General features: G+C 38.4%; 1 pseudogene; it reads left to right on the forward strand.

The window, feature by feature from the left end:
* The first annotated feature begins 1,790 nt into the window (after positions 1-1,790).
* LOC132544182 (uncharacterized) lies at positions 1,791-6,613 on the forward strand (annotated as a pseudogene).
* Positions 6,614-7,153: the final 540 nt, after the last annotated feature.

The following is a 7,153-nucleotide window of genomic DNA, read 5'->3' on the forward strand; positions in this document are numbered from 1 at the left end:
CCGATTTAGCGATGCTTCCTGAGATAGCTGCTACGCGTGAAGGTGAAGGAGGATCCTCTACCAGAAACGACAAAAGATCCGGAAACCAAGGTTGCCCCTACCACAGAGAGGCTATTAGAAGTACGGAGCAGTGATGCTCCCGGACTTCTGTAGCACCGTGCCCATCAGTGATGATCCCGGAACTTCTGTAGCACCCTGCCCATCAGGTTTAAGGGAGGAAAGGCATAGGCACGCATCCCCTCCCAGTCCAGAGATAGAGCGTCCACGGCCCAAGCCTTCGAATCTGGGACCGGAGAGACGAAGATTGACAGCTGATTATTCAGGGAAGTGGCGAACAGATCTATGAGAGGTCTGTCCTTCACCTGACAAATTCCCTTGAAAATCATTGGACACAGCTGCTATTCCGTCACCACCGCTAGTGGCGCCTGGAGAGAATGTCTGCCAGCACGTTCAGCTTGCCCGGAAGATGCTTGGCCATGATAGTTAATTACATTTCCTGGCAGAGAAGAAGAATATTAATGGCAAGAACACACAGGATGTTAGACCTGGTGCCTCTATCTCTTCAGATACGCAACAAATGTACTGTTGTCCGTGGCCACACAAATCACTTTGGACTGCAGAACCTTCCGAAACGACTGAAGAGCCAAAAGACCATACCTCGAGTACATTGGTGTGCTCCGAGAGCTGTTTCCCAGACCACTCCCCCGAGCAGCACTGACCGTCGAGGTAAACTCCACATCCCTTCATGGACGTATCTGTGAACAGAGTCATAGAGTGAATCGACTTGGACAGATACACCATGCGGAGAACGTTCTCCTGAATGTTCCACCAACGAGGGAACTCTCTAACCGACTGGGTAAGAGTAATCCAGGCCTCCCATTCCCTTGAAGAAGGAACCCAGTTGGCCAGGAGGAACATCTGGAGAGGTCTGATGTGAAGCTTCCCTAGGGGACCACATCTGCCAGGGCGTTGAGATACCACAGAAAACTGAGGAACCAACTTTCCTGGACATGCGACCACGTGATGAAGGTCGGAGCAAGTGCCCTGGCCTTCTAAAACTTCTTTATTGGTGGAAAGGCTAAACCCCGAACCATGTCGAAACGATTCCCCAAGAAAACTAAGTTCTGAGATTGGGAAATTTCTGACTTCTCTGTGGAAGGAATGAAGCCAACTTTGAGCAAGACGTTCAGGACCAGATGGGTGTCTTTCACTTAAGTTTCCTTACGAGATGAGGCATGAGGGAATCGTCGAAATAAATGTGGACATCTATACGCGAGAGTAAAGAAATCCCACGACCGCCTGCAGCAGCTTGGTGAAAACCACAGTTGCCGTCGTGAGCCCGAAAGGCATGGTCCGGAATTAGAAGACTTTGCCATTGCAGGTAAAACGGAGGCACTTCCGTGCCGACTTCTTGATGGGGATGTGGAAGTAAGCACATTTCAGATGAACTGAAGTTGCCCACATTCCGTCCCTCACGGAAGCCATGATGCCCTGTGGAGTCTCCATCTTTCAGTTAGGATAATCTACGTGCCTGTTGAAGACACTAAGATCTATGATTGGACACCACGCGCCGGACTTCTTCCGAACCAGAATCATTCTGGAGTAGAAGCCGGTAGTGCATTGCGACAAAGTAACCTCCTCGACCGCGCCCTTGGCAAGCATGGTCCCTACTTCTTCCTGGAGCGCCCAAGTCTTTTCCGGATCCCCCGAATGAGGAAAGAAAATCGGCTGGGAGGCCAGGTGTGGATCCCGAAGAAGGGTGATACCTAGACCCTCCTTGACCACAGACAATGCCCAAGCGTCTTCTGCGATCTACCACTACTGCGGAAGACACGACGGGAGACGCCCTCCCACAGGAAGCTGTGGAAGGGGCAGATCCAGATCCTGCCAGACAAGAGAATTGTCTGCACTCTTGGAGCCTAATCCTGCGGGACAGGGAAAAGATCGTGAGACGGGAGGATCGCCGTCCACCAGGTCCAGCTCTTTGTCTGCCGCGGCCAAGGAGCTGAAGGAGTCAGGAACCCTTCTTCTTAGACGACTTAAACTTTCTCGTAGTTTTCATTATGAGGAGATTGGGGAAATTCCAAATTGATAAAAATAAAAAGAGAGAGTATGCACTAACTACACAATCAATAAATCATAATGTTCTATCTTGAATTATTTAAAGACATTGTCAATTACATGTCTTCTGCGTTATCCACTATTCGAAGGAATTAAAACGTGTCATTCAGATTACAGCAGCAGTTTCTGTCACATGTTATATCGCAGAATAAACAAACAAATCTGAAACATTTTTTGTTATTGTTTTGAATTTTTTTTTTTATTATTTTTCACCGTTGAAAGATTATTTGTAGACGTTGTGTTATCAAAATTGGAGCGTTTGATATGACAATCTGTAGATATTTTTTTTCTGTTGACTACATTTTGATAAGGCTTGGTCGACGTCGTGATTAAGGTTTTATTAACATTAACAACATGAATTATTACTACATATCACAGATTTGAAATACATTTGTACATGAAATGTGTAATTTTTCTTGAATTTAAGGGTCCAAAAATTAAGATTCCAGTCTGTTTCTTAATTTTGAAATAAAAGAGTACGATTGGATGAAAACAAAGTTGGCAAACAACTTATTATAAATTCATAAAGTTTCGAGAAAAAATAGTAATATCACCTCCTGCCATCAGACCTTTCAATATCATCGATAGAACAGAACTGGTGGTTTTGAAAGTTTCACAAATCCTTAAAAACATTTTTTTAAAATTGAAACCGCAATGTGATTTTACATAGTTTCCTCATGTGTTTATGGTATTAATTAGCAATTAATTGGCTTCTTTATGACAACCCTTGTGTCGGTTGATACATAATTCATAATCAAGGGTGAAATAAAATCACAAAACCTTAAAAAAAATGAACCATCGACAAAAAACGAAGCTTAACAGTATATATGAAAATATGCAAAAATGACGAATTTCCGGACAGGGTAACATCGACCTTTAAACAAATCTTCAAAAGGCTCTCTACCACGAAAATATTTGGAAACAGTGGTAGCAGCTTGTGGTAATTGAAAAGGTTTTTTTTACAGAAAGGTATGTATCTATTTATTAATGTATCCTGATAAGAAAGTTTGATCAGTATTAAATAAACATCAGCGATTTCAAGTATGCGTATATCCATTACAATTTAATTTTGAATTAAATACATGTTATTGCACATGAGTAGCAATAGGATCGGGCACAAGTTTTACATCTTATATAAAGTCCTTTTCAAACATGTTAAAACACACATTACATGTACAAGGTGGCAGTGGGATATAATAACAACGGAACATTTTTAAATAACTTGAAAGAGAGAGAGAGAGAGAGAGAGAGAGAGAGAGAGAGAGAGAGAGAGAGAGGAGAGAGATGGTGTCCTTTGAGGTTATGTTCTAACATTTTAAAAAAGAAAAAATACACTTGTAGGAATGTTCCATCATTATAACGAGTATATAAAAAACTATCAACAACATGTCGCATTAGTTTAAATACATTTCAAAATAAAATCCGGATTCCGACGATATAACAAAGATCATTTTCACAAATCTGCATCTCTTTACGGCTAAATATAAATAAAGAGTAAAGGGAAATTTTTATTGTCTATTAAGCTCAATCTGTTAACATAGAGGTAGCAGGCAATATTGTACAGAAGACAAGATTGTTTATTCTTAAACACAGCTCCATGTAATTCAAGCCTCGTGATGGGTCCACTCGGAGTAGAAGATCATGACCTCACGGCACCATTGCCTTATCACATATATTTGCGATATCACCTACAGAATGCCAGAATGTCGTCTCCAACTTATCATGCTTATATCGTTCAATTTCTACAGGCAAGTGATTTTACCTCTAAACAAATTCTTATTAAATGTTTTCTTTCAATACAGTTCTCAATGAATGGCAAGTCTTTTTCATAAGTTAGTCATTCAGTTTCGGGTCGCGTAGAATCTATCAACTCCTTAATATCACTCAAAAAACAGAGAAGTCTTTAATAATATCGCCTTACACATATACTACAATGTATACCCTTGACATTAAAGATAAAGATTTTGTTTGTTTTTCTTAAGACTTTCGTAAATAATCAAAAGATTTAAGATTGAATGCAATAAACTCCTATTTAGATATAGTTCACATGACATTCACGTTATTAACAGTATGATATAGAATTCGTTACTCTCATCATATAGTTAGCAATTTTCCGATCTGATCATTTCCATTTATTAGAAAACAAAAGACTTTAAAAACTGTCGGGGCATGCATATTTTGCTAATGCAAACTCGTATTTTGACTGTCACAATCCGGTTCACCAACCATAATGTTATAACCTGCCATGAATTGGTTTAATAACCTGGTATGTTAATTATGTGTAAACCATAAATGTGATGGCATAGCAAATTTTAATGTGTTTTTTAGAAGGCTATGATACAACAGGCCCTTTTGCGGCTTTCCCTGGTTTTTATACTTTGCTATTTTTAGACTCGCTTTAGTTCGTATTACCCAGATGAGAATCCTGATACGTATACATGTGTGTTGTATATATTATTCGTATGTATTCAGCCTTCTGTTACTCTCCTTTCGTTGCACTACTGGTCTATTTTCTTTATTTCGCTTGTTATCTGTTCGTCCGTGATAAAATTGATTGACAGAAACGGATATCCCACCACATCTCAATTTGAGCCGTTTTTATGTCAAAACGAAGCTCGTTGTTATGTTTATATAAAAAATAACAAATTGCTTTATTCATGTCAAATAAAAATATTTCATCAGCCCTTACCTCGACTATTAAAATTGATGATCATTATTATGATGTGTTGAATTGACCCAACGTTTCAGATTCCGAGGCGTTTCGATAGAAATTACATAAAGTTTGTTTCCGACTCTGATAGTATCAGTTTAAAGGACTAAACATTCGGTCAAGGAGTCGTACAGCCACAAAGTAACATCCTAGACATTTTATGTAGATCTGTATTTCAACTTTTGAACGCTTCGTTGGAGGTTTTATATGATCAGGCCCCACTTGTATAAAACATCTCAACTTGAGATTTCCTCAAGTCGAGATTTTCCTCAAATGATATTTCCTCAAAAACGGCTTGTATAAAATTTTTTCAAGGAACAGGAGGGAGGCATCGGCTAGGATGTCCTGAAATTCCTTGAGGAATTTTCATACAAGATATTTTCAAGGAGATATTAGCTGAGGAAAATCTGGGCTTGAGGAAATCTGAAATTGAGATATTTTATACAAGTGGGGCCTGGTCCTCAAACCAGTTAGTTGCTAAATTATAAGTGATATTGTAGAAAACGGCACTTCATAACATTGAATTATCTGAATGAGGAAAACATCTATCACTCCTTATGTAGGTAGTATTATGTATATGTATATACAATGTACCGTCTTTAAGTCGAATTCCCTCATGTGATGAATGATTTCCACAAAAAATATAGGTATTGATTACACTAAACTGTTAAAAGCTTGTCTTTGGGTGTTTTTCCAACTCAGAAGACCATCTATGATCACAAGCTTCGAGATAACGGGAAGTTCTGGAAACGGTCAATACATTACGGGATACATAGTCATGTGTGGCGACTTCGGCACTGAGTGGCAGGAGGTCAAGGACAACAACGGGAGCGTTAGGGTAAAAATCAAATTATTTAGATTAGTACCTTCAAATGTCTTATGTGTTGATAAGATTATTTATTGGTTGATTTTTTCAGGAATTAAGATACATGCATTACTTACATATTAACCTTATTTTTGTTTAAATTTAAGTGTTGGGCTGTTTTGATTTAATTTACTTACTATATCTATATATCGCGCGTTATTTCTTTTTCATTATTGTATATTTCGAGTTCTACGTGAATGTGTCGTTGATAGATATTTACAGGAAACCATAATGATCATGACATCTCAAAATCCGACCTCGTTTTCCCCATCTTTCGTCATACATCGGGGTGATCCCTGTCGCTTGGCATTCCCATGTAGCTTTCCGTTTAGAAATACTTGGTTGTCCAATTTACCAACCTGGTTCGTATACCAAGTATTACTAAAAACATATTTTAATGTAGTGTTATTGGCTGAAATCGCATATCTTAAATCACAATGTGTATCATATATTCACGATATAAAATACTAAGATAGCTGTTTGAGTTGTGAAAAAACTTATTCTGTGCGAAGAACGACAACTCTAGTCACGGTTGCCTTATGCCTATAGAGAAATATTTTAAGTACTAAATGTTACACATAGCACCACTAACGAATCCGGTTTGAAGAGTAAATCTATGTCTTGCTGTATTTTAACGTGACATGATATTTATTTTTGTTTACAAATGGTTTAGGACAATGTTCATGCTGGAAGGCTTCGGCCGTTACGGAGATGCCGCTTTTCGACATGTTTAGTACCACAACAACACATTTAAGCGAATGTGGCAAAATTGTCACAAAGAGGACAGATGTCGTGCATTCACCTTCAACTAAGATTCTGGAGTTTGTCAAGGTCTCAGCTACACCAACTACTTGAACACAACATCCTACTGCAAGATATGCAGACAACATGGGTTCATTTATATTTGTAAAACTTGATGAGAGTCCCTTAGGTCCATTTCACTTCAGTCACAAAAAGTTTTTTTTTTTTTTTTTTTTCGTTTCAATGATGCTACCGAAATAATCGGACAATCTTAACAGGTATATCATCAGAGAGTGGTTTTGCAGTACTACCAGGATGTACATTCCAGTAATATTTGGGGTTTTGAAAAGATATTCATTTCAGTCAATATTTGGCTATTGAAAAGATATTCATCCCACTTAGTATGTGGCTATGAATAAGACCTCAATCCCAGTCAATATTTGATTTTGGAAACGATACCCATCCTAGTAAACATGGCTATAGGGACAGTTGCATGAAATTTTCATCTAGTTTTGTTTTTTCAGAAATAACGAATTATCTGTTTGTTGTTTTGATTATCAAAAATAAAATGTATATCTGATATGTTATTTCAATAGAACGTTTTTCACAATGTACTTGTACTGAATTAATATTTTCGTTTTCTTTAAAAGAAACATCCTTTCTCTCTCGTGCGCTTTCTTTCTTTGCTTCAGTGTGGCTCTCCTCTAAATAGGCAC

The sequence above is a fragment of the Ylistrum balloti genome, unplaced genomic scaffold (assembly GCF_031769215.1).
Source record: "Ylistrum balloti isolate Yb309-2 unplaced genomic scaffold, AGI_CSIRO_Ybal_v1 Utg369782, whole genome shotgun sequence".
Taxonomy (NCBI): Eukaryota; Metazoa; Mollusca; class Bivalvia; order Pectinida; family Pectinidae; genus Ylistrum; species Ylistrum balloti.